Below are 21,784 nucleotides of genomic sequence, written 5' to 3'. Positions count from 1 at the left end.
GTAAAATTTCAAAGTGTTTCATGTTAAAGAATTGTACTAAACAGGAATAGTTTGAAATCTTTTCTTCTATACCTAGAAAACCCCATACTTTAGGCCCAAAATCTCCTTGATCTGATGCACAACTTCAGCAAAGTTTCAGGATACAAAATCATTGTCCAAAAATCAGTAGCATTCCTCTACACCAACAATATCCAAGCTGAGAGCCAAATCAGGAATGCAATCTCATTCACAATAGCCACAGAAGAATAGAACACCTGGGAATACAGCTAACCAGGGAGGTGAAAGAGCTCTACAATGAGAATTACAAAACACTGCTCAAAGAAATCAGAGATGACACAGAAAAATGGAAAATCATTCCATGTTCCTAGATAGGAAAAATAAATATTGTGAAAATGGTCATACTACTCAAAGCAATTTACAGATTTAATGCTATTCTTATCAAACTACCAAAAACATTCTTCACAGAATTTTAAAAAACTATTTAAAAATTTTAAAAACTTTAAAATTGTTTTTACATTTTATATTATTTTATGATACATGTGCAGAATGTGCAGGTTTGTTACATAGGTATATGTGTGCCATGGTGGTTTGCTGCACCTATTGACTGGTCCTCTAAGTTCCCTCCCCTCGCCCCCTACCCCAAACTGGCCCTGGTGTGTGTTGTTCCCCTCTCCATGTCTCTGTGTTCTCATTGTTAAACTCCCACTTATGAGTGAGAACATGTGGTATTTGGTTTTCTGTTCCTGTGTTAGTTTGCTGAGGATGATGGTTTCCAGCTTCATCCATGTCCCTGCGAAGAACATGATCTCATTCCTTTTTATGCCTGCATACTATTCTATGCTATGTACCACTTTTCTTTATCCAGTCTATCATTGATGGGCATTTGAGTTGGTTCCATGACTTTACTATTGTGAATAGTGCTGCAGTAAACATATGTGTACATGTGTCTTTATAGTAGAATGATTTATATTCCTTTGGGTCCCAATAATGGAATTGATGGGTCAGATGGTATTTCTGGTTCTAGATCCTTGAGGAATCGCCATACTGTCTTCCACAATGGTTGAACTAAATTACACCCCCACCAAAAGTGTAAAAAGTTCCTATTTCTCCACAGCCTCACCAGCATCTATTGTTTCTTGACTTTTTAATAATTGCCATTCTGACTGGCATGAGATGGCATCTCATTGTGGTTTTGATTTGCATTTCTCTAATGATCATTGATGTTGAGCTTTTTTTCTTATGTTTGTTGGCCATGTAAATGTCTTAGTTTGCGAAGTATCTGTTCATATCCTTTGCCCACTTTTTGATGGGGTTGTTTGCTTTTTTCTTGTAAACTTTTTTAAGTTCCTTGTAAATTCTAGACATTTGTCAGATGGATAGATTGCAAAAATTTTCTCCCATTCTGTAGGTTGCCTGATAGTTTCTTTTGCTGTGCAGAAGCTCTTTAATTAGATCCCATTTGTCAATTTTGACTTTTGTTGCAATTATTTTTGGCATTTTCGTGAAGAAGTCTTTGCACATGCCTATGTCCTGAATAGTACTGACTAGGTTTTCTTCTAGGGTTTTTAATGGTTTTGGGTTTTACGCCTTTAATCCATCTCGAATTAATTTTTGTATAAGGTGTAAGTAAGGGGTCCAGCTTCAGTTTTCTGCATATGGCTAGCCAGTTTTCCCAGCACCTTTTACTTGCATGGGAGATACTTTCCCCATTGCTTGTTTTTTGTCAGGTTTTTCAAAGATCAGATGGTTGTAGACGTGTGGTGTTACTTCTGAGTTTTCTGTTCTGTTCCATTGATCTATATGCCTATTTTCACACCAGTACCATGTGTTTTGGTCACTGTAGCCTTGCAGTATAGTTTGAAGTCAGGTAGCGTCATGCCTCTGGCTTTCTTTTTGCTCAGGATTCTCTTGGCTATACGGGGTCTTCTTTGATTCCATATGCAATTTAAAGTATGTTTTTCTAATTCTGTGAAGAATGTCAATGGTAGTTTGATGTGAATAGCATTGAATCTATAAATTACTTTGGGCAATATGGCAATTTTCACAATATTGATTCTTCCTATCCATGAGTATGAAATGTTTTTTCATTTGTTTGCATCCTCTCTTATGTCCTTAAGTAGTGGTTTGTAGTTCTCCTTGAAGAGGTCTTTCACATCCCTTGTTAGCTGTACTTCTAAGTATTTTATTCTCTTTGTAGCAATTGTGAATGGGAGTTCATTCATGCTTTGGCTCTCTACTTGTCTATTGGTGTAAACTAATGCTTGTGATTTTTGCACATTGTGTGTTATTATTTTTTTATGCTTTAATACTAGCCAATCTGACTGATGTGAAACAGTATCCCATTGTGGTTTGATTTGCATTTCTCTAATGATTTCTGATGTGATGTTGAGTATTGTTTCATATGCTTTTTGCCCATATGTATGTCTTCTTTTGTAAATTGTCTGTTCCTGTCCTTTGCCCACTTTTTAGTAGGGTTGTTTTTTGCGTGTTAAGTTTTTATGGATTCTGGATATCAGACCTTTGTCAGATGCATAGTTTGTAAATGTTTTCTCCCATTCTGTAGGTTGTCTGTTTACTCTGTTCATAGTTTATTTTACTAAATAGTTTACAAAAACTATTTAATTTAACTAGATACCATTTGTCCATTATTTTTGTTGCAATTGTTTTGGAGCCTTTGTCATGAAATCTTTGCCAGGTCCTAGGTCTAGAATGGTATTTTCTAGGTTATCTTTCAGTGTTTTCAAAGTTTTATGCTTCACATTTAAGTCTAGTCCATCTTGAGTTGATTTTTGTACATGATGTAAAGAAGGAGTCCAGTTTCAATCCTCTGCATATGGCTAGCCAATTATCCTAGCACCATTTACTGAAGAGAAAGCCCTTTCCCCATTGCTTGTTTTGGTCAACTTAGTTGAAGATCAGATGGTTGTAGGTGTGCAGCATTATTTCTGGGCTTGCCATTTCATAGGTCTATGAGTCTGTTTTTGTACATGCTGTTTTGGTTACTACAGCCTTGTAGTCCAGTTTGAAGTTAGGTAACATGATCCCTACAGCTTTGTTCTTTTTGCTTGGAATTCTCTTGGCTATCTGAAATTTCATCAGATATACTGGCCTAAAGTTTTCTGTTTTTGGTGTGTCTCTGCCAGGTTTTGGTATCAGGATGATGCTGGCTTCATAAAATGAGTTAGGGAGGATTCCCTCCTTTTCAATTGTTTGGAGTGGTTTCAAATTGTTTGGAGTGGTTTCAGAAGGAATGGTACCAGCTCCTCTTTGTACCTCTCCTAGAATTCAGCTGTGAATCTGTCTTGTCCTGGGCTTTCTTTGGTTGGTAGGCTATTAATTACTGCCTCAATTTCAGAACTTGTTATTGGTCTATTCAGGGATTAGACTTCTTCCTCATTTAGTCTTGGTGGTGTGTATATATCCAGAAATTTATCATTTTCTAATGATAAATTAGAAAGTGGGAGCTAACCATTGAGTACACATAGACACAAAGAAGGGAACAACAGACCCCAGGACCTACTTGAGGTTGGAGGAGGGTGAGGATCAAAAAACTACCTATCAAGTACTATGCTTATTACCTGGGTGGCAAAATAATGTGTACACCAGACCCCAGTGACACACAATTTGCCTACATAATAAACCTTAACCTGTACTCCTGAACCTAAAATAAAAGTTAAAAAAAAGTATTGACAGAGATTACTTAAGATAGTGGGGAGACGCTAATAATGATGAAAATAAGAAGAAAGTTGTTTTTCTTTACAATACCAAGGGTGACCAAGCAGTAGCGGACAATAGGAGAGAGATGAGAATCTATTCTGGCCATTGGGTATTTAGAAGCAAGATACTTTCCTGGTGTCTCTCACTTCCAATTCTGATGGTGATGATTGCATTGCTTAATGTCTCTTGTTGAAAGTAAAATAAAGTCAAACTAACTTAAGTGGAAAAGGAAACTTTTGGAAGTACATACGGCATCCCAGCTAGGCTTCAGGAGGAGAATCGCTGCCTAGAGTACTGTGAAAAACAAGTAAATTCTCTAAACTGTCATTCTCAGCCCTGCTCCTTACTACATGTCTGCTTTAATCCTCATGCATGAATCCTCCTGTTTCCCAGACTCAGTGGTATAAAGTGGCTCTGTTCATGGATCTAAAGTTTTATGTGTGTGTTCTAGTTACCCTGAAGGAGGTTGAGGTTAATCTCAATCTCAAGCTCTCTCTCTCCTCTCCCTTTCCCTCCTTCATTCCCTCTCTTTCCTTTGCTCCACAGTTACTGCATTTACCAAGGAAGGGACCAAGTGACCATACTTGTCCAAACAGGTCTTGATATATCTTAAATCTTTCAAAAATATCTATTTCCTTTATTTTAGGAAATAGCTACTTAAAAATATCTGAATTATAAACTCTTCATCAATTTGTGCCCTCATTTTACACATTAATGTCCTCCAAGTACCCTATAGTGTTCCCACAGTGTAGCTGGCATTTCGAGATACTGGGAGAAGCAATTTGGAATCTGTGAATGGGAAGTATCTTAGAAACAGCCAGAAAAATGTTTTAGAGGACAGTATTGTTACTTATATCTTTGGAAGCATCAATATGACCTTTTGGCAGGAGTTTCTCTGCCTTAAGAGTACGTTACTGCTATCCTTAGAGGCAGTGGATGAGTTAAGGTCCTTTTGACAATTGCTTTACTTTCATAATTACAAAATAAGTTATTTAATACTAATTAAGTAGACTTGTTTCTTATATATGTGTTGTAGGTAACTTTTTTACCATAATGACTTTCTCTTAATTTAAAATGAAATTTTGAAATTAAATACTCTTCTCTTGTAAAAGGATAAGGAATAACCCCAATTTCGAAACAGAGTGAGTGACTGTGAATTTTCATCGTGATTTCATCTAGGCTTTTTTGAAATAAGCATAGCATTAAAAATGAAAGAAAAAATCTGCTCTGCAGACTCAAGGATACCTATAATTTAAATTGTGTTTATAAGTATTTTCTTCAGGGAAAACTCTTACCCCTGAAACTGCTAAATATTATTAGTGGTAGGTACATACTACACATCTTAACATTTCTTGGAGTGTGTTGGTCCTTTTTTTTTTTTTTTTTTTTTTGAGATGGTGTCTTGCTCTGTCACCCAGGCTGGAACGATCTTGGCTCACTGCAACCTCTGCCTCCCGAGTTCAAGCGATTCTCCTCCCTCAGCCTCCTGAGTAGCTGGGATTACAGGTGCACACTACTACACCTGGCTAATTTTTGTATTTTTAGTAGAGACAGGATTTCACCATATTGGTCAGGTTGGTCTCAAACTCCTGACCTCGTGATCTGCCTGCTTTGGCCTCCCAAAGTGCTGGGATTACAGGCGTGAACCACCGTGCCCAGCTGGTGGTCCACTTTTAAATTTAGAAAAACAAAACAAAACAAAAAAACAACCTAGGGAATAAAGCCGTCGACTTGTATTTCCTCTGTTTTGCCTGAAAACTGTAGGAACTCTAACACAAGGACTGTGTTCGAGTTCCTTGCTGAAGGCTGACTATCATTTTCCCAATGACAGTTCCCAGTTCAGTGTGAATTCACAGGCATGTCTCCTTGCCTCTGAGCTGAGTGTCAGACCACTTGCACCCTGAGCCGAAGGTGACCAAATGTATATTAGAAGCAGGCACTGTAGTGTTTTAACTAATTCTGACTCAAGTAATAACTTACTGCCTGACAAGGAGATTCTTGAAATATTTCCTCTTTAATCTATTTACTGATACTGTTGTATGTGGTTTTTCCCTAAGCACTTTGCTGACTTAATAGGAGGACGCCAAGTTCATACTGATGTCATTCCCATCTGTGATAACTGTACTTAGGAAGAAAATAGACAAGGCAGGGGGAAGAAACTCTGTAAGTTTTAGGCTGAGGAGTGTGCATTAGGGTCTGTTCCAAGTTGACATATTGGAGATTGAGCTTACTTGATTAAATAGATCTTGAAAGTCGTATTTCATTCTAAAGGTGCATGTACCCCATTCACAGCTCATTGTGTAACTTGTCTCATAAAAAAATGACTTAAACTTCTACTCAAACCTGGATAGCATCTCCATTTTTCAAGTAAGGCAGCTCTAGGAGAGACTGATGTCAGCACTATACGGAGCAGGAAAGTCAAGGTCAGCAATTAATAGTTTCTTATGTTCATTGGTTATCTAACATTTTACCATGAGCTCTATGGCTTTTATGCAAAGAGAAAAGGCTATTTATGCCTTGCAAACATATGAAGAGCTGTTCCACTTATACTTCACATGCAATACTGGGACCACGTCATCAGTAGAGACACCAAATGTCATCTGATTTAGCTGCATATGATTGAGAAAGATTTAGCCCAAACAAAAGTTAGATGTCTAAGTCGGTGTCTTACAATGTTTTTGACTTATTAGAACCTCTTTTTAAACTAAATAGTAATTCTTCTGAACATGGGAATTTTATTTTTAGTTATACCTTTCATTTTTAAAATGACATTCATCCTCCAAAATTTATATTTCACATGCATGTATTAAGTGCTTATTATGTGATAGGCATGATGCTGAATAGTCTTTGCTTTCAAGAGGTTTGCAGACAAAAATATGAGTTGAATGAAACAAAAATTTCTGTTTTAGAAATAATAACAGCATCTACATCTAGTGTAAATACAAGTTATAGATGTATGAGGTTTTTTAATCTGTCCAAAAAAGGTGACTGACATATATACTGTCGGCAGATCTCTGCATGAACTTGCCCCCACACTTCTACTTCTACCCAAATTCTGTAGCCAAGTGATAGAGAACCACTGGCCTAAGCTTCCTCCTTTCTCCCAGGAAGGGCAACTCAATCTCCTTTTCAGAGACAATATAAGTAGCGTGTTTGTAAAGGCATACTTTAGACCCAACTTCTGGCTCTACTGTGACCAGCTATGTGATCTTGGGCAAGTCACTTAACATCTCTGTGCCTCTATTTATTTCTTTAGAGATAATAATAGTATCTATGCCATAGGGTTGTTGTGAGAATTAAATAAGTTAATATATATACAGTACTTAGAAATGATGATTATTAATTATTACTATTGTTATTACCATTTTTGTTACTACTACGACTATTCAGTGCTGTCAAAGTAGGTACCGCATAGTGCCTAGTTTGCAGTACCAGCTTCACTGACTGTGAAGCACAGCCTAGCAGTCAATCATGGATGAGGGTGTGGCAAGATTAACTGAAGCTGATTAAAACTTCCATTTACAAAGCATTCTCTACTTTGATTCCTTTGACGTTGGTATGGATGACTCAGGCCTGTTCATTGTTTGCTGAGTGGATACACTCATTCTTGTTTAGTGCTTTATTGATCAGGACTGTGTGCAGGCACTCTGCTCAGGAGGCCTTCTTGGAGGGTGTCTGGTATTGATGTCTGATTGCCAAGGAGACTCTGTGGGCTATTTCTTTTCTTTGTAGGAGCTGCTTAATAGCATCAGGCCATTGATCCATTTACTGTATTTGGCCCCCTGGCAATGGTTAATGCTAGGAAGCCTGTGTAATGAAGTATGCTGCTTGGAGGGTTAGAAGAAAATAATTTATTTTCCTTGACTGAGGGGGGCAGGGAGCCAGGGGGAAGCTTTTAGACATCTCTTTGCCACATTTATAGTAAGGTCCACAAGTTGCCACATTTATAGTAAGGTCTATATGTGTGTCATAATCTATCATTGACATTTCCTTTAGCTTTAAGTACTGTGGCCCTAAATATGTTTTCTTATCTTTTTAGAGAATTTTAAATGCATCCTCAGAGGACTGTATCGAAGGTAATAAGAAAATGTGCTTCTTTTTTGCTAAGCTGAGAGCAATAGAAAAGAGCCTTATTTTAGATTAGAGATAAGAATACTTTTTGGTCTGTAGGCAGAAATGTCATTCAAAGAAGAGGCAAGGTCTCCTTTCTGACACCGATATTTGTAGGGAAAAGATTTTCTATTGTTATTTTAAGTTAAAATGTGGGGTAATATAGAAAGCATGGCTATTGCTTTTGGTAACCTTAAGTTCAAATGATAGCTCTTGCACTCACTGCCTTGTGGCCTTGAATAAGTTGCATAAAAATGTTTGACTTGTCTATATAAACAGGATAATAAGAGCTACCCCTGTTGGCTGGTATGAGAAGTAAATGAAATAAACATAAAACAAGTGAAGCATGGTGGCCACAGGCATCCCATGAATGCTAGGTTCTGTCTCTCTGAAAAGTCTTGGTTGGCACACAGGCAGGAACAGTAGTCTCTAGTCTGAGTCCTCAAATAAAACATGTGCTGAGGCCTCCTTTCAGCCTCAGTGGAAAAAACGATTTGGGGGGTGTTTACTCCTTTGGAGGACACCACACCAGGAAGATTACTGTTTGGCAGATGGCTCTGCCAAAAGAAAGGCTTACTCATGGGCAAATGAATGGACGCTCTTCATCTGTTGATTTTCCATCTCTTCTTAAGGTCTTTAAAAACACTGTTATATAAGTAAATGTAAGTGATAAGACAAGAGAAGGAAAGTGTTGTAAAAACATAATTCTATAGCAAAACTGTATATTATTTTCATAAATATTCTCTGCTCTTTCCTGGGGAAGGTTTATTTCATGCCTCTGATGGTAGGAATCACTGCATACCTTCCCCTGGGCAAGGGACCTGTGAGAAAAGTGCCATGTGTCATTTCTAGGAAGAAGCTGTAAGAGCAGACTAATCTCATCTTCAGTCCTCCTGCGTGAGACCCATAATGTTTCAGACCATAGCTGCCCAGAGCTTGGGTTACATGAAGGATTACCTGAAACAGTGCCACAGCCAACATGGTGGAGATGTAGCATGAATGAGAAATGATCCTTTGTTTTGGGGAGCCACTGGGATGTGGAGGTTGTTCGCCACTATAGTATATATCCATTCCTATCCCTGAAGTCCCAAAGCCAGATTTGTTCTGTGCTCTGCTACATGGCTCAACTTGCATGGCCAAGTACTTCTTAAACCTTTTTTGAAGGCCCAGACCCCACCTTCTACAATTCGAGAGAGTGTTGAGTTTCCAACACCCAACACATTTTTATTGTGTGTTTATTTTAAAACTAAATCTCTAAATGAACTATGTGATAAGGTCTTCACCAATCTAAAAATGCACACAATATAAGATCTACTTGGAAGATGTTGGCTGTTGATAATGAATCACTTCAATCCTGTGGCCCCTCTGGCATCATGGGGGGTTTGCATGTTATTTGAATGTCACACTGGGCTGGAATGTTACTTGACCTAAAGTTTGTTCTTTCACTCTGCCTCTAACTCACTATGGGTAACTTCTCTATGGACCTTGGTTTCGTCTTACATAAAAGGAGTATTATAATTATTCTCACAAGTAGGAACAGAGTTGTTGCTGAGCAAATGGATTAATGTACATGGAAAGACTTTGGTGAACTGTAAAGCATTACACAAACACTGATTCCAATTTCTCTGGCATTTAGCTTCCTGAGTTATGGCTTCTTTACATTTGCCAGCACACAAACCAATTTCCCCAAGTCAAGAGCACCTCAGCAAGGATAGTGTGGTAAAAGATGTTCTGTCAGCAGGCCTTTGTGGTGATGGGAAGACAGCCACAACTATCATCTATCAATTGTGAGCCTTCAGCTCACAATGTCAGAAAAGTAGAAAGAAGATACTTGCAACTTTACACTTCCACATTAGCAACTCTTTCCCTTTAAACATACACACAAACACACAAACATATCTACCTGTAGACACATGTGCAAAACTGTACATACTGGCATACACAAACATATGCACACATACACACATGCTAACATAAATCTCACACACACACATGTACATATGCACGTATTCACTGATATACACACACATTCACACAAACAAGGCTGCCAGGTTATCAGCGATGGCAAAGGGTGAGTCACAGATCTGACTTTTCATTAGTCTGATAAGAGTTGGAAATAGGGAAAGTTTGCTTGCGTAATTTTCTCACCATTACAAACTAAGGAAGTTAAAGCTAGACATGATTGTGATAGTGACTCTGCAATGGTGAATTTGAGGACTTGATCTGACAACATTTTACCCCTCCCTTTTTCAGTGGTTTTGGAAACAAAAGAAATTCAGAGCCCTCGTGTTTGAGAGCCACTTTATACTCAGATGGGCAATCTGGAAAGCCCTGGTTTTGCAGCGTTTGAGGAGCACACCAGTGTGCTTGGAAGACAGAAAGATTTAGATAAAAGGAAGTTGTACATCCTTTTCCCTGATCAATGTTACCATGAGTTAGTTAGAACCGAGGAACTACCAGTTCTTTCACCTTGTGCAAATAAGCAAACTGCGTATAAAGCCATGTCTCATGGTTGGAAATGTCTTTTTCCTCTAATCTTACAAATGGCCACATGTGATTATCCAAGAATCGTGACTGCCAGGCAAGCCACAGTTGAATTAGGCTTTATAGTTGGCAGTAATCAGAAATGTGACAATTTCTTCCTCTTCAATACTTTTTCTCTGTGACACACACACTTTTCTGGATAAAACCAGGGTAATTTCCCCTAGAGGCCAACTGGCTTTTTGATGGATGGTGTTGGTGCCAACATGATCTATTTGTGCCTTCAGATCAGGGCAATTGAGGTGGGCAGGCTGAAGCAAGGTCTTTCCCAAACTGGAAACCTGGATGGAAGGTTAGACGTCATTTGGATTTGCTGTTCACTTTTGGACATGAAGCAATCCCATATAGTAGTAAATTATTTAGTGACTGTTTAAATGTATTGATCCTCATATTTTTCTATTGAGACATAACATGGAAAATTTTTTTAACATATGTAAGCCTCTCTCATAATTTATTCAGCCTTTGGAAGCGTTTAATCTAATCAATATATCTTCTTCCTGGGGACTTTTGGAAACAAGCCTCTGTAAGCACCAAAAGAATATCTTGAAATATCTGGGATCGCATGACTCCTTTGTACCAGAGTTACTAGCTTGGGTTGGGTTCTCTCCCTTTTTTTGGTGTTAATATATCTCATAATTGCCAAAACTATATAGCTCAATGTTCTCAACCACAAGAAAGGTAAATATTAAATACTTTAAGATAAAAGGGAATCCTTATTATAATCAGGTAACCCTTTTCAATAGATATATGCTGGGTTCGAGGGACCTTGAATTGTAAAACAAATAGGAATGGGAAATTGACAAAATTAATTTTACTTTAGAACTCTATTCGTTAAGCATGGGGCCCCAAAATAACCCAATTTTAATTGCCTGTTGTAAGTTTTCTTCAACAATTACAACTGTTGTAGAAATGCTCATTTTCCTTTGGATGGTTTTGTTTGTGTGGCGTACTTGAGAAACAAAAAATATAGAAAAGTATCGAGCATAGTATATCAGAGACACATGCAATTAACATCCCTCCATGTACAATTTTTAGTAAATTAATATATGTTCTTTAATGCTGTAAATGAATAAAATGAATTTAAGTGCCCTTTCTTCACAGAAAAGTATCTACTATGGTAACTCTGGTGTGAATCTTTCCAAGTTCAATGTTATATAGTTTTACATTTATATGGATATCTACAAGAAATATAGTGATTTTTAGTGTATCAAAAAATTACATAAATGTTAAACTGTGTATCTGTCTCTCTGAAATCTTATTTTTTTCATTCAAAGTGAAATTTTTCAGATCTGTACATGTTGGTAAGATATAGGCAGATCTCAATCTCTTCAACAGTTTCATCATTTCTGTAGTGTGAATATACCATATTTTATGTATCTATTCTCCTAAGTACAGTAGTTTTTAGAATAATTTTCCCGATTATTCATTATTGTGAGTAATGCTGCGTTGAATACCCTTTTGTATTTCTCCTGTGCAGATGGATAAAATTTCCTTCAGGGGATGTGTCCAAAAGTGGAATTGGTGGATGGTAGGGTTCACACATTTTCAACTTTAATGGATGCTGCTAATTCATTGTCACTAATGTTATACCAGATTTACTCCCACCAACACTATATGCTAGTTGTGCTTTTCCCATGGTTGTTAGTGAATAGTAGTATAAGCATTTTTAATTAAAATTCATTTCAAATTAATGGGTATAAGGTATCAAAAATGTCATTTTAATGTGTACTTTCTTGATTATAAATGAAGCTGAATGTCTTTTCAGATGTTTGTTAGCCATTCTGCCTCCCTATTCTGTGCCTTGCGTGTCCATTTTCTTGTAAGTAAAAATGTGTCGTATTTTATAGTAATACATTTAATGGAATAACTTCATGACATTACATTAGTCCATGGACATCTCAATGAAAATGTCTCTCTGAAATCTTATATTTTCATTTGAAGTCATATTTTTCAGATCTGTGCATGTTGGTAAGATATAGGCATATCTCAGTCTCTTCAACAGTTTTATCATTTCTGTAGTGTGAATATACCATATTTTATGTATCTATTCTCCTAAGTACAGTAGTTTTTAGGATAATTTTCCCAATTATTCATTATTGTGAGTAATATTGTAAGGTCAGATTTCTGGGAAATTGGATATTTTTATAAGCTTCTTGTTCACCTTTAGTAAATAAAAGGCAGGGCAGACTCTCATTAAATGTAAAGGAGAACTTCCTCATTTATCTGGTCTTTCATTGTACTCTTTGTTGAGTACTCACCTGTGGTCCCAGGAGGTTCATATTCTCTATTCTATGTTTCTTAGTATAATATTTTGAGAATTTATAGTACTCATACCATCAGAATTATTTTCTCAGGTTCATTCTAAAGGAACACTGATTTACAATGTTTCTTTTAATTTCAATGAATTAAATACTTGTGTTTAAAATTTTTATTACCTTCTAGTCTACATTCTTTCCTTTGGTGATTTTTATACAGTTCAATAATTTTAAATATAATTTATATGTTGAAGACTCCCAAATTTATAATCTTACTATTGGCCTCTCCCCTAAATGCTACGCTCATATACCCAATTACCTTCTTGGCATATGGATGCCTCATAGGAAGCTCAAACAACACATTTAAGAACTCTTAAATATTTCTCTTCCTACCTGCACTTCTCTACTCATATCATCTCACTAAAGGGCACCATGATTCACTGCAAATGATATTCTCCTCTGTCCTGTCACAGTACATATCCACTCTACTGGCCAGTCCTATGCTTTACCTTCACAACACGTTCTGGATTCATCTACCTTTCAACTCCATCATTGTCATCCAACTCCAAGCGGACTTCATCTTACATCTTCTAACTTCCCCTTCTTGCTACCTTCTATTCAATCCACACAGCAGCCAGAATGATCTTTTAAAACATTTATAAACAATAGAAATTTTCAAAAAAGACACACATGTGGCCAAGAAGCATATAAAAAATGCTCCACATCACTAATCATTAGAGAAATGCAAATCAAAACCACAATGAGATACCATCTCACACCAGTCAGAATTGCTATTATCAAAAAGTCAAAACAAAAACCAACAAACAACAACAAAAAAACCAGATGCTGGTGAGGCTGGAGGAGAGAAAAGGAAATGCTTATACACTTCCAGTGGGAATGTAAATTAGTTCAGCCATTGTGGAAGGAAGTTTGGTGATTTCTCAAAGAACTCAGAACTATCGCTTGACCCAGAAATCTCATTATTGGGTATACACCCACAGAAATAGAAATCATTCTGCCCAAAAGACACATGTACTGATATGTTCATCATGGCACTCTTCACAATAGCAAAGACATGGAATCACCCTGAATGCCCATCAGCAGTAGACTGGATGAAGAAAATGTGGGACATTTATACCATGGAATACTACACAACTATAAAAAACAATGAGATCATGTCCCTTGCAGCAACATGAATGACGCTGGAGACCATTATCCTAAAAAAACTAACATGGGAACCAAAAACCAAATACCGTATGTTCTCACTTATAAGTGGGAGCTAAACATTGAGAACATATTGACACAAAGAAGGGAATAACAGAGAGTGGGGCCTACTTGAGGGTGGAGGGAGGGAGGAGGGTGAGGACTAAAAAACTATGTATCAGGTACTATGCTTATCACCTGGGTGATGAAATCATCTGTACATCAAATCCCCATGACACACAATTTACCTATATAACAAACCTGCACATGTACCCCTGAGCCTAAAAGTTTTAAAAATAAACAACAATACAAATGTAATTTTCATAGTTGCTTGGGGAAGTTCAAGATTATGATTCCAGTAGGTTTGGTGTCTGGTGAGGGCGTCTTTGCACGGTATTCTCACGTGGCAGAAAAGACTGAAGAAGTTAAAGGCTCCTTAAGCCCTTTGGTAAGGGCACTAGTTCAATTTGTGAGGGCTGAGCCCTCTCTACCTAATCACCTTCCAAAGCCTCCACCTCTTAATACCTTCACCTTAAGGATTAAGTCCTAACATATTAATTTTAGAGGGACACATATATTCAAACCACAGCAGTAGCAAATAAGAATCAGGCTGTAAAACTGGGAACAATAAAGCAGTGTTTCTAAATGATTCATCCAAACACCTGCACACGAATTATATGACTGGTTGTTTACAATGGTACTTTTGGTTCTTATGCAGGAGCACCCAGCTCAATATTTCTGGGAGTCAGCCATCTAATCTTGGTTTTTATCAGTCTCCTTGGTGATTCTTGTCTACACTGATCAATCACATAATTCAGGCTAAATAATAAATGTGTACCTTTAGTCCCAAGAACAAAGAGAAGCAACATCGAGAAAATGTCATCATAGCAGAGTCTCATTCCAGAGAGAACCAGAGCCTGTGTCTTCATAGCTCTGTTTGTGTTCATCACCACTTACAAGGACAGAGCACACTGAGGTTGAGGAGCTCAGAAGAGTGAGCAGGGATTTTTCTTGGTGAGCTGACAATGATGCAGAGGAGGCAAAATGGGAAGTAGGTGTCTTAAGAAATTAATTGAGAGTGTTGAAAAGGAGCTTAGTGTTTTCTTTTTGATAATTTTAAAGCAGGTAGTTAAAGATGAGGGTGTCACTTTTTTGAAGTAAAATCGGCTTGAGCTAACTATGTGGTAGCAAGCACATGGGAACTCCAATGAACATTTATTTTTAATCACTTAAGAAATATAAATGTTCTCTTTAAGTTAGCATAAAGAAGATTAAAGTTAAATTTAGCAGTAATTAATAAGAACAGTGGGAAATTAATCAAAAAATTATCAGACTATACCTAAATAGTCTACATTTTTAACCCTTGTTTTAATTTGTGTATCTCTTTAAATGTGTGATGAAGTATCTATTTTCAGGATGAGATTGTTTTTATTTTAATAACTAATAGTTACAAGAAATAACCTCCAAACACAATTTACAAAAAGGATAAGGTGAGCAAACCATATGTTTCTAGCTATATACCAACCTAAATCAGATCCATATTAGAAGAGACTTAGAAGAACCAGATATAAAAGTAATAATTAATTGTAGTGAAGAGAGTCAATAAAGGGAAACTAGTTCACTCATCATAAGGTCAAGGAACAAAGAAAAGGCTGTATTTGACATTAATCCCCAAAGAATTCTTAGAGTGAAATCATAGAAATTAAGAAATTTTTCTGTCATAAAACTTTCCACAAATAGATGAATTAGATGCATTAAATTAGTGTTAGACCCTGTAACCATAAACAGCTACCACAACAGGATTGGTCACAACCCCCAGGTTTCAGTTATTAAAGCCTCAAATTGGAAAACTGACCAGCTACTATCAAACGACAGCATTTTCGTCAAAAAGATCTTGATAGAGGACCATATTAAAATAAGAGAAGCAAGCAGGGAGGAATTAGATGTCATATATCCAAACACCAAATACAAAATGCAAAATCAAATGGTAATCAGAAATGCACAGATGAGGAATATAGAAGAACCTCGCTTAAAATTTGTGCTTGAAAATGGCAAATTGAATTTATAGGCTGTTATTGCTTGAAAGATCAGACTTACTGAATGCACACTTTCCTCTATCCTCTTACAAATCACAGAAAATGTACACATTTTTCTACTACTAGTGAAAACTACAGAAATCCTTTCAGTTGTCAACTAAAATCTAAGAGAAGATAAATCACCAACTATTTTGATGTTTCCCACATTGCTGGACCAAAAATGAAAAACCTATTTCTTATAAAAATGTTTATTTTATTTTTTGTGGTTGCAGCAGGAGATAGAGATAGGGTTATCAACTCAGGTGGGCCAGATGGCTAGAGAATCAGTTCTTATCTGCACTCTCTTTATAAGTTGTGTAAATGTAGGCAAGACAGTCTTCTGTGGTCTAACTCTTCCAATCTCGATGGTTTTTCCTTTCTATCCCACAAGAATTATGCTAACGTATGATCATGTAATTAGCCATTTTTGAAAAGTTAAAAGCATTATATAAGTGGTATGTTTAACGAAGCCTTTGTATGAACAAACAGAAACTAAGCAGTCAGAAAATTGGAAATTTCTGCCTCAGGTTGAGCTATAAGAAAATCTACCTACCCAGAACCCATCGACCATGCAACAGAGGGCTGCCCACAGGTGCCCTAACAGAGAGGTTTTTTCAGCTGCATCAGAACTCTTTTCAATGGCTTAGCTCAGCCATCCATTCTGGGAAGAAAAAAAACGTAAGATTCTCGATGTTCAGACAGGGAGAAAAATGGTATAGAAGGTTAATCCTCAGTGCTGATGTGTGGATGACCCTGGGTAGGAATGAAAATCTACCTTCATAATAATGTTAATGTCCTGTGAATGGTAGGAAACAAAGCCTTGTAGGAAATGAGTAGGGCCATTTAAACAATGATGGCGTTTTTCATAAGCAGCAAAAATTAAGACTAGAGAGAAATCAGTAGGTGGACAGAGTATTCAGTATTCAGATAAATCTTTAGGTTAAGCGAGAAAAAGAACGGGAGTTTCTTTGAAATACCAGGCACATGTTGTATGCACAAAAGCTCCATTAAGTCAAAGTGAAGGATTTAACAATAAGCTCTGTCATGACACCTAGCCAGGGCGCTGGATAATAGTCAGCACCTTCCACAAATGATAGGCTATTCTAACTCAGCAAATAGAGCAGAAGACTTAAAATTAAGAGACAAAATTAATGACTGTTAAAGTGCTTCTTTATAAGAGCTCTTAGTTCTCATTTGGCCCTATGTGAAGGTTCTGCTGTAAGGCAGACTTTAATATAGACCAGCCAACCAATTCAATTACCAAGCATTAGAAAAGTCAAAATAATGAAGATGTCCAGTTTAAGTAAGTGAAGGAAGAATGAAGAAGATGGTTCTGCAACCTGGAAAGGAAGAAGCAGACACCCAATTCTAAGAGAGACAGTCCAGGAAGGGGAGCTAGTTCTCCTGATCACCAGTGACAGCTTTCTGTTCTTGGAGTCTTGGTGATGGGCTGATAGACCTTCAAGTCAAGAACTGCTTACATGACTGTGGTTAGATGTCAGTAGCCTTCTCCTCTTTAATTCCTGGTGGTGACTTTTGGAGCCCTTGGCTCCCAGGATGCCATCTCTTGAAGTGGCTGGTTTTATTCTGATCCTCTTTCACTATCATTTCTCTGTCTCAAACTGTCATGTCAGTGAAGTGGAACAAAAACAAAAACAATTCCCCTTCCCTAGGCTCCAGATCCAATTGCCAGAGGGAAAAACCCAGGACAGGCTGGGCATGGTGGCTCACGCCTGTAATCCCAGCACTTTGGGAGGTCGAGGCAGGTGGATCACAAGGTCAGGAGATCGAGACCATTCTGGCTAACACTGTGAAACCACGTCTCTACTAAAAATATTAAAAAGTAGCCAGGCGTGGTGGTGGGCACCTGTAGTCCCAGCTACTCAGGGGGCTGGGGCAGGAGGAGCTTTCAGTGAGCCGAGATTGCACCACTGCACTCCAGCCTGGGCGACAGAGCGAGACTCTTTGGCAAAAAAAAAAAAAAAAAAAAAAAAAAAAGCCAGGAGAAAGAACAAAACTGGATACACAAGTATCTGTTTACACAAAATACTAACTTCTCACTAGGCTTAAGTTAAAGAAGATGACAGTCCCTTAACACCTGCCAGCAACCCACCTATCCACCCTGAGATGGAGATGGGACTCAGCATTACCACAGATCTTCCGAAGACACAATTCCACAAATCCTCCTGTTCTTCACTCTGCCAAGCTACATAACTGATCTAGCTGAGATTTCAAACTGGTGGAATATGTGTGCATATGCCATCTAGCTTTGGACATTCTCAGCTACCGTATTTCTTGGTTAAAGCTAATTTTAACATCCTGGTACATATACAATGATAATAATATTACATTATCTGATAGGCCTCATTGTATCCAAGTTGAAGACATTGCTAAGAAAGAACCCTTGGGAGATATTTCTTCCAAGTGTTATTAGAAGAAGTATTTTTTTGTAGCACTTGTGTTTGACTTTGTCTTGACACTGTGTATTGTGTTGCTAATCATACTTTTCTGTGTAAAATTCAGAGCCTAGTTTAGATCTGGCTGATAGCTAGTATATAGGACTCTATAGAGTGAAATTTTCTGAAACTTCATACCTGGCACCAGTTTCTTTGAATGACTGCCTTACTTTGATTTTTCTATTTGACTTCTGAAAGGCAATATAATATATTCTTAAGAGCTAAATTTTTGGAGCAGGACACATGCGGGGTTATACTCTGGCTTTACCATTGCTGTGTGACCTTTTCATTTCTTCTCTAAGTCTCATTTTTCTTATCTGGGAAATTGTGATAAAAATAGTACCTGCTCCTGAAGATTATTATGGAAGCAATGCATATAAAGCAGGTAGAACTTGCATATAGTGAATGTTCAAGAACTAGAGGATACCATGATTATTGTATTTATTTTAGCATTCTGTTCTTTATATATTTCTAAGTTGCCCTAAATTCTTTCTGGCAGTAAGTGAAAAGTGAATAAGTAAAGTAAAATAAGATATTTACATTTGCATAGCAGTTGCGTTGTGCGGGTTACTTTAAAACATTATTTCTTCTTATTGACAAAAAAAAAAAAAAAAAAGCCCTTTTGTCTTGTGACAGAAGTTCACTCAGAGAGGTGAAGTGGTTTTCCCAGGATTACACAATATGTGAGCAAAACACAAGTCCATGTCTTCTGATTCTAAGTCTGGTGAGCATTTCACTAGATTACATATTTTTGATAACATGAGTACCATTACCATCCATCATTTTCTACTAAACATTATATAGCATCAGAATCTCAAAGTAGATTGAAAATATCCTACCAAACTGTATTTTTGCTTAGTTCCTTCTTTTATAGACTTTTGATTATTTTCAAAAACTAATTACCATCTTTTTTTCTTTGCCAAATACATTTCTTACGAACTGACCCTCCCCTACCAATTTTAACTCTGCCTCCCAGCCCTCTCTGTAGCCCCTTATCCCTCACATGTACATTTTCTAGCAATCTTTTGTGTAATCTACCTGTGCTGTCCCTCACCTGCCCAGCCTACCGTGTCCCGCACATCATAACCAAATGCAGGATAGGATGCATTTCCTTTCTATTTAAACTGTTTCATTCACAATATAGCCTATGTGGGTCCTCTGTTAGCCTCCCTTTCAGCTCTCACATTCTCAGTCTGCCTTAAGGACCTACGTGATATAGCTACCTGCATACTATTAACAGTATTAAACTTTACCTGGGCCTTCTGCTCCCTGGAAAGAGGAACAATCACGGAACCGCCTCACCCTTTTATGTTCTAACAGCAAAGATTCCCTGTTCTTGCATATGCTGAAATAAGACCCACTTCTATTCTTCCTCAATGATGCCTTTGTTGTATAAAACCTCAGGTTGTTTTTTTTTCTCTCATCTTTGAATCATACCCCATTAATGAATGTCCTTCTTATTGAAATAGCAGGAATAAAATCCTCTCCTTAATTGTCTGACATATTTAGTCTTTCATGCCATCTGATACAGTTTGGATCTATGTCCCTACCCAAATAGCATGTGAAATTGCAATCCCCAGTGTTGGAGGCGGGGTCCAGTGGGAGGTGATTGGATTATCGGGTGGTTTCTCATAGTTTAACACCATCCCCTTTAGTGTAGCCATTGCGATAGTGAGTTCTCCTGAGATCTGCTTGTTTAAAGTGTGTGGCACCTCCTCCCTGCCTCTTGCTCCCACTCCCACCGTGTGAGATGCGCCTGCCCTGGCATTGCCTTCCACCATGTGTTAAAGCTCCCCGAGGCTTCCCCAGAAACAGAAACCACTATGCTTCCCATACAGCCTGAAGAACCATGAGCCAATTAAACCTCTTTTCTTTATAAATTACCCAGTCTCAGGTATTTCTTGATAGTAATGCAAGAACAGACTAACTCATCATCAAACTTATTTTCTACTCCGATCCAACAAGAAGGCTCAACTTTAGACAAGACAACCTTCTGACTACAAACCCATCATCTTTGTCCCCTGTTTCACCTTTGGGTATGTGGTCCTTAACCTTTTGTTGATATTCTAGCCCTCCTCTTTCTCCATGCCTTGAAAAGTTTTCTCATTTTGCGCCATTCCTCATTTCCCAGTTCAAACACCACCTCTCTCACTAAATCTTTCCTACTTATGTTATCTTTTGTTGACCTCCCCCGTTAAACTCCTACAGTTTTTATGGTTCATATCTCCTTATTTATCACATTGTTACAAATGTGTTGGGTGCTGAAATATGTATTTCAAACAAGATTTGCAATTATTTGTCTCATCCCATTTTTTGGTCTTTCATGCTTTTTCTACTCCCAAGTTCTCCTCGGGGACAAGCATAGGAGCTGACAGTTAATCAGTACTCGATAGATATTTGCAATTAATCCCCATCTGGGCTTTTCTTGAGAAAAACAAAACCTGACCTGACATTCTTTCTATTACCTACCTAATTAAATAAAAATACCAAGGAATCAGATAACATTGCTGGTGATATGCTTATGAAAGGTTTGTTTTTAGATACATAGTATATTTGTGGATACATTAATTATTTTAATTGAATTCTAATTGCTTTAGCATAGCTTCAAATTATATTGTTGCTATTTAATTAAGGGTTTATTCTGGCTCTGTAACAGGACTTTCAGAATAATTTCTTGAATTAGGTAATAGAATTCTTTGGTATAAATAAATCAAGAAAAGGTAATAATATTACATGCAGTCTTTCTGCTAGGCATCCTCTGCTTTGGAGGAAGGAAGTGGACATTCTTTCATGTGACAAGTAACTTTAAAAGTTTTGTTTAACCTAGTTCTGTGAATTTAGCCTCTGGGATCTACAGAATTAGGGAGTTCTTTGTAAGACTGCACTTGGACCCTTGTGATAGTGAACATGACAGAGATAGGCAACACATAGCAGGAAATCTTTGACATGAGGCAAACAAGAGTGGCGAGGTGGAGGTTGCAGTGAGCCGAGATTGTGCCACTGCACTCCAGCCTAGCGACAGAGCAACGTCTCAGAAAAACAAGAGTGGCCATAAAAACCGTCCCAATCCCAAATTCACAAGGAAGATAAGGCTCCTAGCTTGGGAAAGCCATCGAGACTAACATATAAGGTTTAATCTTGTGTTCATGAATACATACACACACACACACACGCACACACTTTGCCTTCTTTGAAATGTACCTGGATTATGCCAATCTATACAAGATTTAACATCAAAATTCAGTCTTATTCTTTCAGCATTAAAATAAAAAGTCTAATTACATTACTGGTTCTTGGTTTCTATTCATAATTGAAACCTTACATGATCTGAGTTCAAGCAGGGATTCTCCTCTTTCCCTAGTTTCTCAATTATCATAATCATCATTATCCTCGTTATTTGCTAGGTGTATGGTGACCTGTAGCATCC

This window comes from Theropithecus gelada, chromosome 17 (assembly GCF_003255815.1).
Source record: "Theropithecus gelada isolate Dixy chromosome 17, Tgel_1.0, whole genome shotgun sequence".
NCBI lineage: Eukaryota > Metazoa > Chordata > Mammalia > Primates > Cercopithecidae > Theropithecus > Theropithecus gelada.
Note: the sequence above shows the minus strand (reverse complement) of the source record.